Source organism: Mastigoproctus giganteus, chromosome 4 (genome assembly GCF_048544385.1).
Source record: "Mastigoproctus giganteus isolate SK-2022 chromosome 4, ASM4854438v1, whole genome shotgun sequence".
Lineage (NCBI taxonomy): Eukaryota > Metazoa > Arthropoda > Arachnida > Uropygi > Thelyphonidae > Mastigoproctus > Mastigoproctus giganteus.
The window spans coordinates 141284562-141301696 of record NC_143578.1 but is presented as its reverse complement, the minus strand read 5'-3'; the positions used below and the strand labels follow the sequence as shown (position 1 = coordinate 141301696).

The window sequence follows — 17135 nt, the reverse complement described above, 5'->3', positions numbered from 1 at the left end:
CATTAAAGTTCCCAAGAAGTAAGAAAGGGGGAGGCAACTGCATTACGAGATCATCAATAGCATCCTGTTGATGATCAATCACTAGCATCCATCAATAGCATTACAATAGCATCCTGGGGTCTTTCTGGCAGATGTCAGTACAAGGTGGCAAATATATAGAGCAAACAGTTAGTAAAAACCCCACTGTTATTCAAGTTGCTACTGTCTCTATGATGGTAGTAAGTCGCAGATGTTTAAAAGGGGTATGGTTGCCCACAAAGATTGTGACTCCTCCATGAGCAGGGCCATGCCCAATTCTATCCTTGCAAATGATAGTAACATTATGCATCCTGGGGTCATCATTTGCCCTTAGGTAAATCTCCTGTATGCAAAAGCAAGATGGTTTGTGCTTTTACAGGAGTGCCTTGATGTCTTCTGCATTTTTCTGGAATCCACAACAATTCCATTGTAGGAATTTAGCCATTATTTTGGCTTTGTGGTTCCTTCAGGCGACTTCCAAGGTGCTGAGGGCTTATTTTTGTCAGTCTTAGATTTATCCCTCCTGGGGAAGTATGGACGCTGTCCCGTGTCCATATCCTCCTCAGGAAAGAGTTCCAAGACTGTTTCTTCGTGTACCTCCTTCTCCTCAACATCCATTTTTTCCTGAGAACTAGGATGTACGTCAGATTTCTTATTCTTTTCTCAAGAAACTGGTTTTCTAACTGGTGGGGCATTAGGAGGTAGATATTGGAGTGGCAGCTGATTGGTCCTTTTGTGCGGGTTTTATTGAACTTAGCAGGTAGCGAGCAATAGGAGTGAATGACTCCTTTGGTGGTATGGTCATTTCGGTCTGAATTCCGATGGAACATCTCCGTGCTACCTTCTGAGGGTAGGTTGGTTTATTTGTATTTAAAGGTTTCAGCGTTTTCTTTGCCTCTTTAAGATATGTTCAGCTCTGCCTTAAGTCGTTGAATTTCTTTTTCTTGTTTCCAACTCTGGCATGCCCTTGAGTAGGCTGGGTTCTTGGCAGTTAATGCAGGTTGGTTTTGCAGCTGAACATGTTGTTTTGCGGTCCTTTGCACCACACCGAGCGCATACAAAGGTTCCACAACAAGCCATCTGTGAGTGTCCGTATTTCTGGCACTTGAAGAACCGTAACGGATTTGGGACATACGGACGCACTGGGCAGTTAACATAGCCAGCTTTGATTTCATGAGGAAAAGTTGGTGAATTGAATGTTAAGATGATATTTCTAGAGGGAACTAATTTCCCATCCCTACGCATGGATATATGTTTAACAGCTGTCACTCCCTGTGGTTTTAACTCGGAACAGATTTCCTCTTCAGTTACATCCATCAGATCCCATTCAACGATGACACCACGGGATGAGTTCAGTGTCTTGTGGGGGGTTATAGTTACAGGCATTCCCCCAACAGATGTAGCACGGAGGAGCTGTTCTGAGTGTATATCACTTCTGGTTTCTACAAGTATGTCACCTGAACGAAGCCGTTTGACAGACTTAGGAGAGCCTGCCAACCCTTCCAAACCCTTCTGGATAAAGAAGGGTGACGTTTTTCCTATAGGCTTTTCACTAGTTGAGTGAATTATCAGCAACCGAGGTGTTGGACCTGATATAACCTCCTTTTTCTGTCTTTTTGCAGAAGTGATGTTCTCTTGGTCTATGGTAAAATTTTCAGTTAGGGACCGGGTTGGGGCCCCAGAAGAAATTAGTTTATCACGGATTTAGTTTTTTAAGGGATTCAGTGCCTGGGCTCCCCACCCACCACGGACCCCAAAGGGACACCCACTACCCAGCATGCAATAAATGCGCTCAAGAGTGGAACGCCAGGGCTACCCAGACACCATACCCGCACCGCCGCCAGCCTGAATCCTGTCCCTCGAACCATGAGGGTAAGGGCATGGCATTGACACGGTTGACCCTCCCAGGCAAGCCAACTGATCCTAGCCGGGCCTTCCAGGACCACCCGTCTTGTCGAAGCAGGGGCCAAAGTGGTGTATTGAAGCTGGGCCCCACAACCACCAGGATCCGCCTTTCCGAATTTCCACGGGTCGCAGAGGACGGCAAACATGCCAGATTCCATTGATGTTAGCCTGAAACCTAAGCTGTGGGCGTTGGATCCCAATGAAGCTAATCTGGAAGCCCAGCAGCATCACTGGGAAATCCCCTCACCACGTACAGGTGCCCACGTCGAGGGGCCTTCATAAAGAACAGGAAGCTGAAGCAGGGGAGGAAGGGTCAAGTAAAGGCAGCATCCCAACTTCTGACATTAAGGAAATGCTGTCCAATTCCATTGACTGGAAATCCTATCCATAGTTTTGTTGACGATAGCACATTGCATTCCACTTTCCATTTTGAGAAACCTTGTCCAGCTCAATCAGCTTCAACTCCTCTAAAATCTGCTACCAATTCCTTAAATGCCGATCTTCAGGTAATTCTCCAATGGGGCAAAGACAACTTAGTTAATTTCAACCCTTCTAAAACTAAGTCTTGTCTTATATCTCGCAGAAAGGATTCTTCTGCTCCTATGCTTCTCTTTAGTGACACTCCGATTTCTAGGCAAAATGATATATATATTCGTAGTGAGACGAGAGTAGCCTGTGCAGACGTACATTATTGCCGCTCCTGGAACAGAGAAGTTTTTTCTGATTTATTTTCTGTTTTATTAGCTTAAATTGGCATATTAACTTATTTTCTAGAGTAGCTTTATATTCCTATTTATGATACTTAGTTTAAAGTAACTTAGATAAAGATTTTGTAGGTATTACTTAGTATCGGAAAGGGTTTCAAATCCACATGTTTACCGTTCGTAAATTGCCGCCTTACGCGATAATAGATAGCATAAGCTTAATAGAGTATAGTATAGTATAGTATAGTATAGTACATAATATTGTCAATTAATCAGATAATTAATCTTGTTGAACTTCATTGTCAATTAAATTGTACTCTTAACTATACATATGACTTGGGTTATGTAACATAAATGATTAGTAAAAAATAAATAATTAATACTTAACTTGATACGGAAGTTATATAAAGGGATTTCGTAGATAACACTCGATAATGAAACATAAATATAGCGTTATAACTGTGTTGGGATATAAATTTTGTACTGAAATTGAAATTTTATTGAAATTAAATCGAAATCATGACTCAGACCAGAGCAGCAAAGCAAAAGGCTCAAGCTAATGGGAGTGCTGTGGCTCAGGGGAGAACTGAGGGGGGCAGTTGCCCTCTGAATCACAGCCTATTAAAATGCACTACTTGCTTGATGTTTGTGGAGCAGTCGGGTATGGGACATGATACTGCCATGGGGGATGTCTTTGTGTGTGCGCGATGTAAGGAGTGTAAGGAAATCAGGCGACAACTCAGCGTTGTTATGGGCCTATATGAGAGCTTGAAGGACAGGGTGGATGCCCTAGAAGGATTAAAAGTGAGGGGCCCATCAAGCTCTCAACTGCCCACACCAATGCCAGAGCTTGCACTTGGTCATCACGCAACACAGCTGCAGCCCCCAAGGCAGAATGCGCTGGTCCCAAAGGAACTGGTGACTCTATTGTCAGGGAAACAGGAAACATGCTTTGTAAAAAGGATAGATGGAACAGGACCAGGGTATGTCTGCCAGGGGCAAAGGTTCATGAAGATGTAGAGCAGATATCATCTTTTAAGGGTACAAAAGGTGATATAGTTGTACACGTTGGCACTAATGATATTAAGAGTAGGAGACCGGCAGAATTACTTAACAAGTACAGGTCACTGTTGAAAAAAAGCGGTGAATTAGGGTTGAATTTGAAAGTGTCTGCAATTCTGCCCAGACATGATAGGAGGGAGTATATGATGAGAGCCCTGTCGATCAATTGGGCCCTGGAAAGATTGTGCAAGGCTCAAGGGGTAGAATTTTTTTCAGCCTGGTCTGTACTTGTTAACAGGAGAGACTGCTTCTACAGGGATGGGATACACTTAAATAGAAAGGGTGCAAGAATGTTTGCTGATGCTATCGAGGCAGTGTTAGGTGGGTCGGAAAACTGCTAGATTGGGGGGATGCAAGGACTAATAGATCAACAGTAGCCACTGGCAGAGGTGAAAGTGATTCTTGCACTGCTTCTATTGGAATGAGCCGCAGCCTGGAAAATAAGATGCGGGATATTTCAGAGACTGCTGGGAATCATTGGGGTACCAATAAACACGTGGGTTGTGTTAGGGTAGCTAAGAAAAAGAACAGGTGCATGTATACTTGCGTGTACACCAATCCTAGGAGTTTAGTAAATAAATTTGATGAATTTGAGGTATTGCTCAAAACAGCAAAGGCAGATATTGTGGGGATTTCAGAGACGTGGTGTCACACAGATATAAGGAATGCAGAACTGGAATTTGGGGAGTACAATGTCTACAGAAGGGATAGACAGGATAGGAAGGGAGGAGGGGGTTATGCTATTAGTTAAGAAATACATAAAATCCAAGGAACTGAAGCCAGTCGACATTGCTGGACAGTGCAGTGTCGAGTCGAGTCAGTTTGGTGTGACATAAGCATTGGGAGATCAAAATTGAGAGTAGGAATGTGCTATAGGCCAAACGACTCTGATGAGCATAATAAGAAATTGTACAGGGAAATAGAGTGGGCCAGTAAATCAGAGAGTCTTATAATGGGGGATTTTAATTTCCAAGATATTGACTGGAATTTGGGGGATGGTCACTCACACACTAGCAAGGCTTTTGTGGATTTATTGGATGATTGTTTTCTACATCAGCATGTTCGGGAGGCAACTAGAGGGAGTAATACACTTGATTTGATTATCAGTAGTGATTCTTCATGCATTAGGAATCTGCAGGTAAATGAACCACTAGGTGGCAGTGATCACAGTGTGCTGAAGTCGGATTTACTCAAAGAGGTAACTACCATTAGGGGTAAAGGGAAGGGTTTTTGCTTTCGTAAAGGCGACTATTTTGGTCTGAGACAGTATTTAAATTCTATACAGTGGGACCAACTGATGATGTTACCAACAGCAAATTCAAAATGGGAAGCATTCAAAGAACTTATTTTGGAAGCTACTAGGCTCTACATACCAACTAAAAAATATTGTTCAGGGTTTAGGCCTAAGTGGATGCCAGATGAACTTATGAGACATATGGCAGAGAAGAAAAATGCATCGGATACATACAAATTTGTCTGTAACCAAGTTACAAAGGAGGTTAGGCAGGCGAAGACAGATTACAAGAAATCTTTGGCAAGGGATGCAAAGAAAAACAGCAAAGAGTTCTTTACTTATGTCAACTCTAGAAGAAAGGGGATGAATCAGATTGATCCACTTGATATCGATACACAAAAGAAAGGGGATGAATCAGATTGATCCACTTGATATCGATAGGTCAACTGTTGATGATCCTGCTCAGGTAGCTAACAAACTAAATGAATATTTTGCATCGACATTCACACATGAGGAGTTATTCAGCGAGGGGAATGCCAGAAGTGTATTCAACTCTGGCAGTGAGCTAGATAATCTTGTAATAACTGAGAGTAAAGTGGAGGAGAAATTGTTGAAGATAAATACAAGAAAGGCACCTGGGGTGGATGGGATCTATCCAGTTATATTAAAGGAGGCAGCATAGGAAGTAAGCAAACCCTTAGCCATAATTATGAGAGCTTCCTTGAACTCAGGGGAAGTACCCATGGACTGGAGAAGTAGAAATGTGACCCCAATTCACAAAGGAGGATCAAAGGGCGACACAAGTAATTATAGACCTGTTAGTTTAACTTCTGTTCCCGGAAAATTAATGGAGGCACTGGTTAAAGAAGCACTGCAGGATCATCTAGATAAGACTTCAGTTATAGCTCAGACACAGCATGGTTTTGTTAAGGGGAAAGTCTTGCCTGACCAATTTGATTGGATACTAATGATGCAGTCACAAAAGAACTGGATGCAGGGAATAACTTTGATATTATATACTTGGATCTTAGAAAGGCTTTTGATACTGTTGCACATGGAAGATTGCTGCACAACTTGGAGCAGTGTGGCATTGGAGGCAAATTGCTGCTATGGATAAAGGGGTGGTTGAGGGGGAGAAGACAGAGAGTGGTAATCAATGGACACTGCTCATCGGGGACTAATGTTATTAGTGGAGTCCCTCAGTGTTCAGTATTGGGTCCATTATTGTTTTCTGTATTTATAAATGATATTCATGATGGTATATCAAGCTTAATGTCCAAGTTTGCAGACGATACGAAGGTTGGCAGGGTTGTCAAGGGCACTACTGACACTATGCTACTGCAACAGGATCTGGAAAGGTTGAGCAGATGGGCTGAGAGGTGGCAAATGAAGTTTAACATTGACAAATATAAAGTACTACATATGGGAAACAGCAACCCCACAGCAACGTATCAATTCTGTGGTAGTACACTGACAGTGGTAGAGAATGAAAGGGACCTGGGGGTGGTTGTGCAGGCAGATATGAAGTTTTCTGAGCAGTGCAGACGGGCTGCAAGAGGAGCTCATGGTGTATTGTTGATGATATATAAAGGAATTTTTCTAGCAGGGATAAGGAGGTGATTATTCCCTTGTATAAGGCAATGGTCAGGCCACACCTAGAGTACTGTATACAGGTCTGGAGGCCTCATTTCAAGAAGGATGTAGAGATGCTGGAACGAGTACAGAGAAGGGCAACAAGATTGGTGAATGGAACAAAGGGGTGCTCTTACGAAGAAAGGCTTAAGTTTTGCAAATTACAGTGTCTGGAGACTAGGCACCAGCAAGGTGATCTGATAGAGGTGTATAAAGCCTTGAATGGTTTGAGCATGCTCAATGCTGATGGGATTCTTCCTCTTGCTCAGAATAATCACCTGAGAGGGCATAAATTCAAATTGAGGAAAGACAGATGTAGGATAGACATGAGGAAATTTGCCTTTAGCCAGCGGGTGGTTTGTTGGTGGAACAGACTTCCATCCCTTGTCGTGGAAGTTGATAGCCTAAATAAGTTTAAGGCTCAGCTGGAAGGTATTTCGAACGAACAGAGGGGTGAAATGGAAGTTGTTATTTTATATTTATTTATTTATTATATTTTTTTTTGGCTGATGCTGCATAAGCTTGCTTTCTTGCATCAAATGCCTCTACTAATGCTAATATCTCTTTTGAGGATTACCCTGACTTCTAATCCTTCTTTTGGCACAAGCACATTACAAATATTGCTTCCTCTGCATCTAAAAAACTTGGTTTTCTCTTCGCTCTCAGCGTTAGTTTTCTTCCAAACAGCTGCTCACTCTGTATAAATCGCGAATCTGCCCTGCCATGGAATATTGTTCCCACATCAGGGCTGGTGCCCCCTTTTTTTTTTTTTTTTTTGTAGTTGTTGGCGCATCGGCTTCTGTGGCCATAATGCACCTTCCAAGGTTTTTGCAGTACTCTAATCCAAGCCCGAGGCGGGATTCGAACCCGCGACCTTTGGGTTGCCAGGCAGGCACTTTACCCACCCGGTCGGCTGGTGCCCCTAAAACCTCTCTCAGGCTTCTTGATTCCATTCAGAAGAGGGCAGTTGGGCAGTTAATTATTCATCTCTTACAGTCTCTCCACTCGCCGTCTCATAGACGTACTGTTTCTGCTGCATGCCTATTCTACAGATACTTCCATGGGCACTGTTCTTCTGAATTGGCTTCTATAATTCCCGCTGTCTCTTTCAAAACAGTCCGAACACGTGCCGCCACCAGCCAACATCCATTTACTTTCCAACTTCAAACTCACAGAACCAACTTTTCATCTTCCTCGTTTATTCATTCAACTGCCGTTTTCTGGAACAACCTTCCTTCATACGTATTTCCTGAAAATTACTGTCTACAGAAGTTCAAGTCCAGTGTCATCAAATATCTTCTTTCGTCTTCTAAGTCTCCAACCCAAGCATGGTACTAAGTACTATAGGTTCCAATACCTCTCGTGACAATAGTGTTGAATCTCTTTAAAAGTTACAGCTGACAGTTACAGTCTCCGCAAAAACGATAAGTGTTTGCCTTTTATTTACATGATTGTTATTTTATATTGTACTTAATACGTAGTCATATAGTTATAGTTACGCTGGTTATTTTTTATTTTTGATTTAGATAAAGAGTTTTTGTGGATTTTACTTACGATAGGTAAAGCCGTTATTTCGTTCCATTTGTAGCCATTGTTTTTGGATATAGTGGTAGGGAATTCAAAATTTTTAATTGAGGTAGCTAGGTAGCTCTAACGCATAATTATATAGTAATACGCTTCACTGTTTCTATTTAATAGTTTCTATTCAAATACTATTGATATTTTTATTGATTTTATTAATTTAAACTACCATGCCCCAGACTAGAGCAGCAAAGCAACGGGTACAAAGTGGCAGGAGTGCTGTGAATCGGGGGAGAACTGAGGGGGGCAATTCTCCAACGCATCACAGCCTAAAAAAATGTGCAACTTGTGAAATGTTTGCCGAACTCTCTGGAACGGAACATGATATTGCCATGGGGGATGTCTTTGTGTGTGCGCGATGTAAGGAGTGTAAGGAAATCAGGCGACAACTCAGCGTTGTTATGGGCCTATATGAGAGTTTGAAGGACAGGGTGGATGCCCTCGAAAGATCTAAATTGAGGGGCCCATCAGGCTCTCAGCTGCCCAACTCAACGCCAGAGCTCACTCCTGAGCATCAGGCAACACAGCGGCAATCTCCAAAGCAGAATGCGCTGGTCCCAAAGGAACTAGTTATTGTTGGTGACTCTATTGTCAGGGAGACGGGGAATATATTTTGTAAAAAGGATAGGTGGAACAGGACCAGGGTATGTCTGCCAGGGGCAAAGATTGATGACGTTGTAGAGCGGATATCATCTTTCAAGGGCACAAAAGGTGATATAGTTGTACACGTTGGTACTAATGATATTAAGAGTAGGAGACCGGCGGAATTACTCAACAAGTACAGGTCACTGTTGAAAAAAAGCCGTGAAATAGGGTTGAATTTGAAAGTGTCTGCAATTCTGCCCAGACAAGATAGGAGGGAGTACATGATGAGAGCCTTGTCGATCAATTCGGCCCTGGAAAGATTGTGCAAGGCTCAAGGGGTAGAATTTTTTTCAGCCTGGACTGTACTTGTTAACAGGAGAGATTGCTTCTACAGGGATGGGATACACTTAAATAGAAAGGGTGCAAGAATATTTGCTGATGCTATCGAGGCAGTGTTAGGAGGGTCGGAAAACTGCTAGTTTGGGGGGATACAAAGACTAATAGTTTAACAGTAACCGCAGGCAGAGGTGAATTTGATTCTTGCACAACTTCTATTAGAATAAGAAGCAACCTGGAGCGAGGGGTGTTGGGGGTTTCAGGGACGGATGGCAGTCATCATTAGCATTAGCATTAGCATTAGTAGAGGCATTTGATGCAAGAAAGCAAGCTTATGCAGCATCAGCCAAAAAAAAAAAAAAAAAAAAAAAGTAACATAAATAAATAAAAATAACCACTTCCACTTCACCCCTCTGTTCGTTCGAAATACCTGTCCAGCTGAGCCTTAAACTTATTTAGGCTATCAACTTCCACGACAAGGGATGGAAGTCTGTTCCACCCACCAACCACCCGCTGGCTAAAGGCAAATTTCCTCATGTCTATCCTACATCTGTCTTTCCTCAATTTGAATTTATGCCCTCTCAGGTGATTTTTCTGAGCTAGAGGAAGAATCCCATCAGCATTGAGCATGCTCAAACCATTCAAGGCTTTGTACACCTCTATCAGATCACCCCGCTGGTGCCTAGTTTCCAGACACTGTAATTTGCAAAACTTAAGCCTTTCTTCGTAAGAGAACCCCTTTGTCCCATTCACCAATCTAGTTGCCCTTCTCTGTACTCGTTCCAGCAGCTCTACATCCTTCCTGAAATGAGGCCTCCAGGCCTGTATACAGTACTCTAGGTGTGGCCTGACCATTGCCTTATACAAGGGAATAATCACCTCCTTATCCCTGCTAGAAAAATTCCTATATATCATTGACAATACACCATGAGCTACTCTTGCAGCTCGTCTGCACTGCTCAGAGAACTTCATATCTGCCTGCACCACCACCCCCAGGTCCCTTTCATTCTCTACCACTGTCAGTGTAGTACCACAGAGTTGATACGTTGCTCTGGGGTTGCTGTTTCCCATATGTAGTACTTTACATTTGTCAATGTTAAACTTCATTTGCCACCTCGAAGCCCATCTGCTCAACCTTTCCAAATCCTGTTGCAGCAGCATAGTGTCAGTAGTGTCCTTGACAACCCTGCCAACCTTCGTATCGTCTGCAAACTTGGACATTAAGCCTGATATACCATCATCAATATCATTTATAAATACAGAAAACAATAAAGGCCCCAATACTGAACCCTGAGGGACTCCACTAATAACATTAGTCCACGATGAGCAGTGTCCATTGATTACCACTCTCTGTCTTCTCCCCCTCAACCACCCCTTTATCCATAGCAGCAACTTGCCTCCAATGCCACACTGCTCCAATTTGTGCAGCAGTCTTCCATGTGCAACAGTATCAAAAGCCTTTCTAAGATCCAAGTATATAATATCAAAGTTATTCCCTGCATCCAGTTCTTTTGTGACTGCATCATAGTATCCAATCAAATTGGTCAGGCAAGACTTCCCCTTAACAAAACCATGCTGTGTCCTAGCTATAACTGAAGTCTTGTCTAGATGATCCTGCAGTGCTTCTTTCACCAGTGCCTCCATTAATTTTCCGGGAACAGAAGTTAAACTCACAGGTCTATAATTACTTGTGTCAGCCTTTGATCCCCCTTTGTGAATTGGGGTCACATTTGCACATCTCCAGTCAATGGGTACCTCCCCTGAGTCCAAGGAAGCTCTCATAATTATGGCTAAGGGTTTGCTTACCTCCTTTGCTGCCTCCTTTAATATAACTGGATAGATCCCATCCACCCCAGGTGCCTTTCTTGTGTTTATCTTCAACAATTTCTCCTCCACTTTGCTCTCAGTTATTACAAGATTCTCTAGCTTACTGCTAGAGTTGAATACACCTCTGGCATTCCCCTCGCTGAATAACTCCTCATGTGTGAATGTCGATGCAAAATATTCATTTAGTTTGTTAGCTACCCGAGCAGGGTCATCAACAGTTGACCCATCGATCTCAAGTGGACCAATCTGATTCATCCCCTTCCTTCTAGAGTTTACATAAGTAAAGAACTCTTTGCTGTTTTTCTTCGCATCCCTTGCCAAGGATCTCTCGTAATCTGCCTTCGCCTGCCTAACCTCCTTTGTAACTTGGTTACAGATCAACTTGTATCTATCATAGGCATCCGTGTCACGTGTTAATTTGTATGTATCCCATGCATTTTTCTTCTCTGCCATATGCCTCATTAGTTCATCTGACAACCATTTAGGCCTAAACCTTGAACAATATTTCTTAGTTGGTATGTAAAGCCTAGTAGCTTCCACGATAAGTTCTTTGAATGCTTCCCATTTTGAATTTGCTGTTGGCAATATCATCAGTTGATCCCACTGTATAGAATTTAAATACTGTCTCAGTCCATTGTAGTCGCCTTTACGAAAGCAATACCCCTTCCCTTTACTCCTAATGGTAGTTACCTCTTTGAGTAACTCCCACTTCAGCACACTGTGATCACTGCCACCAAGTGGTTCATTTATCTGCAGATTCTTAATGCATGAAGAATCACTACTGATAATCAAATCAAGAGTATTACTCCCTCTAGTTGCCTCCCGAACATGCTGATGTAGAAAACAATCATCCAATAAATCCACAAAAGCCTTGCTACTGTGTGAGTGACCAGCCCCCAAATTCCAGTCAATATCTGGGAAATTAAAATCCCCCATTATAAGACTCTCTGATTTACTGGCCCACTCTATTTCTCCGAACAGTTTCTTATTATACTCATCAGAGTCATTAGGCCTATAGCACACTCCTACTCTCAATTTTGATCTCCCAATGCTTATGTCACACCAAACTGACTCGACACTGCACTGTCCAGCGATGTCGACTGGCTTCACTTCCTTGGATTTTATGTGTTTCTTAATTAATAGCATAACCCCTCCTCCCTTCCTATCCTGTCTATCCTTTCTGTACACATTGTACTCCCCAAATTCCAGTTCTGCATTTCTTATATCTGTGTGACACCACGTCTCTGAAATCCCCACAATATCTGCCTTTGATGTTTTGAGCAATACCTCAAATTCATCAAATTTATTTACTAAACTCCTAGCATTGGTGTACACACAAGTATACATGCACCTGTTCTTTTTCTTAGCTACCCTAACACAACCCATGTGTTTACTTGTACCCCAATGATTCCCAGCAGTCTCTGAAATATCCTGCATCTTATTTTCCAGGCTGCGGCTCATTCCAATAGAAGCAGTGCAAGAATCACTTTCACCTCTGCCAGTGGCTACTGTTAATCTATTAGTCCTTGTATCCCCCCAATCTAGCAGTTTTCCGACCCACCTAACATTGCCTCGATAGCATCAGCAAACATTCTTGCACCCTTTCTATTTAAGTGTATCCCATCCCTGTAGAAGCAGTCTCTCCTGTTAACAAGTACAGAACATCATGGAATGATGTTCACCATATCATGGAAACACCATATCATGGAACAGTTGGGTATATGGGATGTGTTAGGGTAACAGGGAATAGGCATAGGAGCATGTATGCTTGCATGTATACCAATGCTAGAAGTATAGTAAATAAATTTGATGAATTTGAAGTGTTGGTCAAGACATCAAAGGCAGATATTGTTGGGATAGCAGAGACGTGGTGTCACAAAGATATAAGGAATGCAGAACTGGAATTTGGGGAGTACAATGTGTACAGAAAGGATAGACAGGACAGAAAGGGAGGGGGTGTTATGCTGTTAATTAATAAAAACATAAAATCAAAGGAAGTGCACCCAGTTAATATAGATGAACAGTGCTCTGTTGAGTCAGTTTGGTGTGAGATAAGCACTGCGAAAGGAAAAATAAGAGTAGGAGTGTGTTATAGGCCTAATGACTTGAATGAGTACAATGAACAATTGTACAGAGAAATAGAGTGGGCCAGTAAATCAGAATGTCTCATAATGGGGGATTTTAACTTCCCAGATATTGACTGGAACTTGTGAGTTGGTCACTCACACACTAGTCAGACTTTTGTGGAGTTATTGGATGATTGTTTTCTGCAGCAGCATGTTCGAGAGGCAACCAGAGAAAGTAATACTCTTGATCTGGTTATCAGCAGTGATCATTCGTGTATTAAGAATTTGCAGATAGAGGAACCACTAGGTGGCAGTGATCACAGTGTGCTGAAGTGGGATTTACTCAAAGAGGTAACTACCGTCAGGGGTAAAGGAAAGGGTTTTTGCTTCCGTAAAGGGGAGTACAGTGGTCTCAGACAGTTTTTAAATTCTGTACAGTGGGATCAACTGACGATGTTACAAACAGTAAATTCTAAGTGGGAAGCATTCAAAGAATTAATCGTGGAAGCTACTAGACTTTATATACCGATTAAGAAATATCGTTCAAGGTTTAGGCCTAAATGGTTATCAAATGAACTAATGAGACTCGTGACAGAGAAGAAAAATGCATGGGATGCATATAAATTATCAGGTGACGCAGAAGCCTGTGGCAGATATAAGCTAGTCTGTAATCAGGTCACAAAGGAGGTTCGGCAGGCGAAGGCGGATTATGAGAAATCTTTGGCAAAAGATGCTAAGAAAAACAGCAAGGATTTCTTTACTTATATAAACTCTAAAAGGAAGGGGATAATATGATTGGTCCACTTGACATCGATGGTTCGACTGTTGATGATCCTGCTCAGATAGCAAACAAACTGAATGAGTATTTTGCATCTACATTCACACGTGAGGAATTATTACAATTTGAAAATGGAAGAAGGTTATCAAATTGTAGCAGTGTGCTTAATGATTTTGTAATAACTGAGAGCAAAGTGGAGGAGAAATTGTTGAAGTTAAACATAAGAAAGGCACCTGGGGTGGATGGGATCTATCCAGTTATATTAAAGGAGGCAGCAAAGGAACTAAGCAAACCCTTAGCCATAATTATGAGAGCATCCTTGGACTCAGGGGAGGTTCCCACGGACTGGAGATGTGCAAATGTGTCCCCAATTCACAAAGGTGGATCGAAGGGTGACACGAGTAATTACAGACCAGTTAGTTTAACTTCTGTTCCGGGTAAAATAATGGAGTCGCTGGTTAAAGATGCATTGCAGGTTCATCTAGACAAGACTGCAGCAATAATTCAAACACAGCATGGGTTTGTTAAGGGAAAGTCTTGTCTGACAAATTTGATTGGTTATTATGATGTGGTCACAAAGGAACTGGATGCACAAAACAATTTTGATATCATATACTTGGATTTCAGGAAAGCTTTTGACACTGTTGCGCATGGAAGACTATTGTACAAATTGGAGCAGAATGGTATTAAGGGTAAGTTGCTGCAATGGATAAAAGGATGGTTAAGTGGGAGAAGACAGAGGGTGGTAATCAATGGGTGCTGCTCTTCGTGGACTAATGTTATTAGTGGAGTCCCACAGGGTTCGGTGTTGGGTCCACTGTTGTTTTGTGTATTTATCAATGATATTGATGAAGGTATATCAGGCTTAATGTCGAAGTTTGCAGATGACACAAAGGTTGGCAGGGTTGTTAATGACAGTAATGGCAGTGTGCTACTGCAACAGGATCTAGATAATTTGGGCAGATGGGCTAAGAAGTGGCAACTGAAGTTCAACCTTGACAAATGCAAAGTACTGCATATGGGTAGAAGTAACCCCAGAGAAACGTACCAAGTGTGTGGTACTACACTTAAGGTGGTAGAAAATGAAAAAGACCTGGGAGTAATTGTGCAGTCAGATATGAAGTTTTCTGAGCAGTGCAGACAGGCTGCTAGGGCGGGTCATGGGGTTTTGTCAATGATATATAGGAATTTTGCTAGCAGCGAAAAGGAGGTAATTGTCCCTCTGTATAAGGCAATGGTCAGGCCACGCCTTGAGTACTGCGTACAGGTCTGGAGGCCTCATTTTAGGAAGGATGTAGATTTGCTTGAGCGTGTACAGAGAAGAGCAACACGATTGGTGAGGGGAATGAAGGGATTCTCTTACCAAGAGAGGCTGCTTCATTCCCAAGGTTGAAAAATATTGTAAAGACAGCAACGTTCCTTTCAAGATTTTGTTTCTATTAGATAATGCTCCTGGACATCCTATGCTTCTAGATAATTTCAATTCGAATGTGAGTCGCATTTCTACCGCCAAACACGACTTCACTCATCCAACCTATGGATCAGGGTATTATTTTAAATTTAAAAGCATACTAATTACGCACAACATTTGCTCAGGCATTAGACTTTGAGAAATATTTTACATTAAGAGACTTTTGGAAATCTTACAATATTTACCATGCCATCTTAAACATTAATAAGGCCTGGGCGGAAATTACTAAAAGTTGTTTAAATGGCCCATGGAAGAAAATATGCCATGGCACGTAAAAGGCTTTGAAGGATTTGAAAAAGATGGTATCATACGAAGCGGTTACAGATAAGATTGTAAAGGTTGCAGAGGAACTTCAGTTGGAGGTTGATGCCAAAGACATGGAGAAGTTAATTGAGAAAGAAGAGAAGGAATAATCTAATGAAGAACTTATTGACTTGCAGGCAGCGATAGTAAAAGAAGAAAATGCTGACGAAGCTTAAAATGAACCAAATGAGGTGCCAAGACGTTTCATCACGTGAAATTGCATCGGCAATGACGAGGTTTGAGAAGATGGATCCTGGCAACGAACAATTCTTAAAAGTTAAAAGAAGGGTGAATGATATGCTTGCTTGCTACAAATAAATCTATGATAAAAAGAAAAAAGCCATCGTCCAGTCATCCATTAATATGTTCCTTTCATAAGGTTGAGTGGCTTCTAAATCTCCACAGCCCTCAACCTCTGCAGCGGCATACTTATCAGTTGAATACATTGATTCTGGCAATGATGCTCGAGAGGTAAAACTTACTGACATTATGCCTGGCCTGTCTCTGCAGTTTTTTTGTAATTTTATAATTAAATTTTTTTTTTTTTAAATTGCACGCTTTTCTAATTTTTCCTGCACCTGAGATAAAAAATTGAATAAATACAATAAATAATTCTATTTACATGTTCGTTGAACATTTCTTTTTTGATTCAATCAATTCAGCGAACATAGTTGCGAGTGCTGCACAAGCATGGCCTAACTTACCATGGCCTATCATTCCACGGAACACAACCCTTACATAAGTCGGGTAATTCCTGTAAAGGATATCTCATAATTATTGGCTTCTATGACCTGAGGAAGGAAGAGGAGGAGACAATGATCAGTTTTATTTACAGTTACAAAGGATCAAAGTTGAGGTTAATACTAATGACTATCTTCTTATAATGGGTAATATGATGCCCGAGTGAATACCCCATATGGAGCTAATATAGGGACAAATGGAGAATCAATTTGTAATAAAAATGAGAATGGATTAAGAGATTTTGTTATCGGTAATGAATTAAAAATTATAAATACATTTTTTAAACATAAAGAATGTCACAAGTATACATGGGAAGTTAGCAATGTTAGAAGTGTAATAAATTATATTATTGGCAATAGGAAAATAGCAAATATGATTACGGATGCCAGGGTATACACAAGTAATGAAATTGAATCGAATTATTATCTGCTAATAGAAAAAAATGGAAAAAATGAAATCAGAAAAGTGAATCAAATTTGACTAGAACTTTCAGAGTTATTCTATTAGATGAAGAAGGTATTCTGCTGGGAGTCATTGCGGTACAAGTAAACACATGGGTTGTGTTAGGGTAGCTAAGAATAGAAACAGGTGCATGAATACTTGCGTGTACACCAATGCTAGGAGTTTGGTAAATAAATTTGATGAATTTGAGGTATTGCTCAAAACATCAAAGGCAGATATTGTTGGGATATCAGAGACGTGGTGTCACACAGATATAAGGAATGCGGAACTGGAATTTGGGGAATACAATGTGTATAGAAAGGATAGACAGGACAGGAGGGGAGGAGGGGTTATGCTATTAGTTAAGAAACACATAAAATCCAAGGAAGTGAAGCCAGTCGACATCGATGGACAGGGCAGTGTCGAGTCAGTTTGGTGTGACATAAGCATA

The 17135-nt window shown here is 41.5% G+C and overlaps 1 protein-coding gene across 2 annotated transcripts in view; it reads right to left on the bottom strand.

The window, feature by feature from the left end:
- LOC150087101 (tRNA (guanine-N(7)-)-methyltransferase) overlaps positions 1–17135 on the bottom strand; it is a 249410-nt gene that overhangs the window by 110836 nt on the left and 121439 nt on the right. The gene's annotated exons all lie outside the window — the stretch shown is intronic.